This window comes from Salvia splendens, chromosome 22 (genome assembly GCF_004379255.2).
Source record: "Salvia splendens isolate huo1 chromosome 22, SspV2, whole genome shotgun sequence".
Lineage (NCBI taxonomy): Eukaryota > Viridiplantae > Streptophyta > Magnoliopsida > Lamiales > Lamiaceae > Salvia > Salvia splendens.
In genome coordinates, this window is record NC_056053.1 from 9,871,397 (window position 1) to 9,875,067 (window position 3,671).

At 40.9% G+C, this 3,671-nt stretch overlaps 1 pseudogene; it reads left to right on the plus strand.

Annotated features, from left to right (window-relative positions):
• The first annotated feature begins 473 nt into the window (after positions 1-473).
• Positions 474-1,894, plus strand: LOC121786701 (annotated as a pseudogene).
• Positions 1,895-3,671: the final 1,777 nt, after the last annotated feature.

A 3,671-nucleotide genomic window follows, 5' to 3' on the forward strand; every position in this document is an offset into this window, starting at 1 on the left:
AGAGAGCTGAAAACTAATGAGTGTCGTCTCAGCGAAGCTACCTCCTTCCTCCTTCTCTATTTTCATTTATAGGAAGGCGTGAGGTCTTGATCCTTAGGGCATTTTTTCTCTGAAAAGTCTGCTCTACCCTTTGCCCTTAGAGATCTTTCTTGTGTGACGCATCAGTCCTCTAATTGGTGCTTCCGCTGCATGTCAGCTGATCCAACTTGATCCGTTCGTGCAGCAAATTTGACTCCTCCTCCTGATCCATTCGTCCTCCCAATTGATCAACTCAGTTTCAGAAAATGACGGACTTTCATACACACCTGGCTCAAATTTAGACGTTAGTTCACAGAATTTGATGTAGTTTTATGATATAACACATGCGTGAAACGAGCCTCATCAGTGTGCCTTGTGTATTCTTGCAGTTGATTGGTAGCTGCTGGATGCTTTCGAGTTTGCTTGAACAAGGTTGTTTTTGGTGGTTTTAAGTGATGATTAAAAATTTCCTTAACAAGATTCCAAAGAAACAGGTAAAGTCAGCAGAGAGTCGTGATGGAGGGTCTTCGACTCTCTCTTCAGCTCCTTCGACTGCTTCCAGAATCAATTCTGCTTCGAGTGCGCGGTCAGGTAATGTAAACTCCTTGGAGAATAATTCGACACACTGGTGTGAATCATGGGAACAGACTTCATGATCATTTACACAACAGAGCAAACGGGGGTAGTCCGCCAGTGCCATATGAGGCTCTACCTGGTTTTAGAGATGTCCCGAGTGCAGAGAAGCAGCACTTGTTTATTAGGAAACTGAGCATGTGCTGTGTAGTATTTGACTTCACTGACCCCACGAAGCATTTGAAAGAGAAGGACATCAAACGACAAACTTTGGTGGAGCTTGTCGACTATGTCTCTTCAGCGGATGGGAAATTCAGTGATGTGGTCCTACAAGAGATCGTGCGAGTGGTGTCTACAAATTTGTTCCGTACTCTCCCTACTCAGCCTCGTGAAAACAAAGTCTTGGAAGGTCTTGATGTGGAAGAAGAGGAGCCCTAATGGATCCTGAGTGGCCCTATCTGCAAATCATCTATGAGTTTCTCCTCAGATTTGTTACATCGTCGGAGACTGATGCAAAGCTGGCAAAGCGCTATGTTGACCATGCTTTAATTTTAAGGCTATTGGATCTGTTTGATTCGGAAGATCCGAGAGAAAGGGAGTACTTAAAGACGGTACTGCATCGCATATATGGGATGTTCATGGTGCATCACCTGTTCATTAGGAAAACCATAAACAATACTCCCTCCGTCCCAATATATATGCAACATTTGGTTTCCGGCACGAGATTTTATGCAGTGTTGTTTTGTGATTTAATGAAGAGAGAGTAAAGTAAGAGAGAAGAAAAAGTAGAGATAGTATTATTTCCATTTTAGGAAATGTTTCATTTTTATTGGGACAGCCCAAAAAGGAAAACGTTTCATTTCTAATGGGACAGAGGGAGTATATTTGACCGATTTATCTTTGAAACAGAGAAGCATAACGGGACTGCAGAGCTGTTAGAAATTTTGGAAAGTATTATAAATGGATTTGCGTTGCCGTTGAAAGAAAAGCACAAACTTTTTCTTGTCCGGGCATACCGATGTGTCATCCACAGCTAACTTATTCCATCACACAATTTGTAGAGAAAGACTGTAAGCTCGCGGATACTGTTATCCGAGGCTTGCTTATGTATTGGCCTATAACGAACAGTTTAAAGGAGGTCATGTTTTTGGGAGAGATCCAGCAGCAGCCTTGTTCTCGGCTATTGATCGCTGATAAGGTACGCATGATGCTGCTCTCTCCCGAGAAGACTCGGTCAGCAGCCTACATCCACCCGCGCAAGAGGCTGCTCTCAACCGGAATGAATACGATCAACAGCTTCTAGCGTGAGTTCCACATCATGGAAACGCCGTCATTGCTCTCGGCCTTAAGTTCAGCCAACAACGCTCTACGGCTTCCATAGATCTCGCCTTCATGTCGACTAATCGCGAGTGATCCGGAGCTGCCCTCGGCTCCCAACCGGCAGCTCCCACTACGTTGCGTGGTTTCTTATTTTGACACTTCGATGTCGTTCATTTCCTTAGGTAAGGAAACTTTCAGACTGACGTCGCAACTTTTCACGATAGGTAGTAAAAGACTATCTAGGTTGTGAAACATTTTTCCTTCTGCAAGAACCGACAAGTTACCTACTGTGAACGCCGCTCACAACTCGTCTACTATGCAGAAGACTTAGACTCATTTTGCTTAAACTATGTATTTAAATGGAAAACATATTTCAACATCCCATAAATATATAAGCAAAACACATTGTATCAAAATATTCTTTCTCATTTACATGGTCAAAAATGGGTAAAGAGTTATTACGTATACATGCATACGAAAGATGCTTTTCCAGTATACTAAACTCTAACATGAGTATTGATAAGACTCGTTTCATGCATTGTTTTAATGTGGATTAACATCCTGTTTTGGGAGATAATGCGGGAAAATTTGAGTTTTTAGTGTGCAGAGTATAGCTTGATCAAGCAGTTCGGGCGCACTGATCAAGTGGACACGGATGAAGAAAAATTGCCTAAAACCCGGGCAAACTGATCAACTAGGCCTACATAAGAAACAATGCCAGGAGTAGTGCTTATTAATCAAGCAGATCCACTAACGATGGCGCCGCAAAGAAAGTACAGAAGAGACAGAATCTGGAGTTGTCTTTTGCTACAAGGGTATAAATGCCAAATCATTAAGGGCATACCCTAAGGATTGGAGCTGAACCATCCTATAAAAGGAGGAGGAAACCTGAAGAAACATGGACGCAGATACAGAGAAATACACTCCCAAGAAAAGAAAGAGGAAGTTCCACCTTAAGAATGTTCTCTGCCTCCTAGCTCAGAGGGAGAGAACCTCGATTCCAACTAGATTCCACCGTTAATATGATGTTCTTAAGTTCTTAGGAACAGATACAATCGTTCTCTTGTTGTTTTCATTTCGTTTTAGCTAAAAGTTCTTAAATGTTCGTACTTTTCAAGCATTTCCTAGTTTAGACTCTGTTGCAAGTTGTTTTTCCAGCTGAATATTGTAATTTCAAGTTTGATCATTGTTTTCTGAATCTGGGATTTTGTGAAACAGCTGTTGCAATGAAGTTTTTGTTGGATTTCTTGTTGGATCTGGTGATGGCGAGTTGGATTATGTTTTGTTGGTTAATTTTTATGCTTGATTGTTGTTAAAATCCTTAGATCTAGTTAGTTAGTGTTTGGTTTTCATAAGATCTGAAGTTTCTGAGTTGTGATTTGCATGATAATGGACATGTAATGCAACTTTGAGACTCAAAACGGACCAAATAATGGCCTTAAAACAATGCAAAATCCAAACGTATCAATTGAGAAAAATCCGCCCCATTTGATAAATCATAGTAGTGCATAATCAATATCGTATGCTCAATGTTATGTCAACAATGTTTAAGAAATAACAATCACTGAGACCTCGTCTTTCAGTAAATAGCAAGAAAGACTTATCTCAACTGTTAGATCCTTCAGTGCTATACCACACAAGTTTCGTTTATTTCCTAAGGTAAGGAAACATGCGGACTGACACTGCAACCTTTTGTGATAGGTAGACAAAACCTATCTAGGTTGTGAAATTCTATTTATCTTCTACAAATAACCAACTGT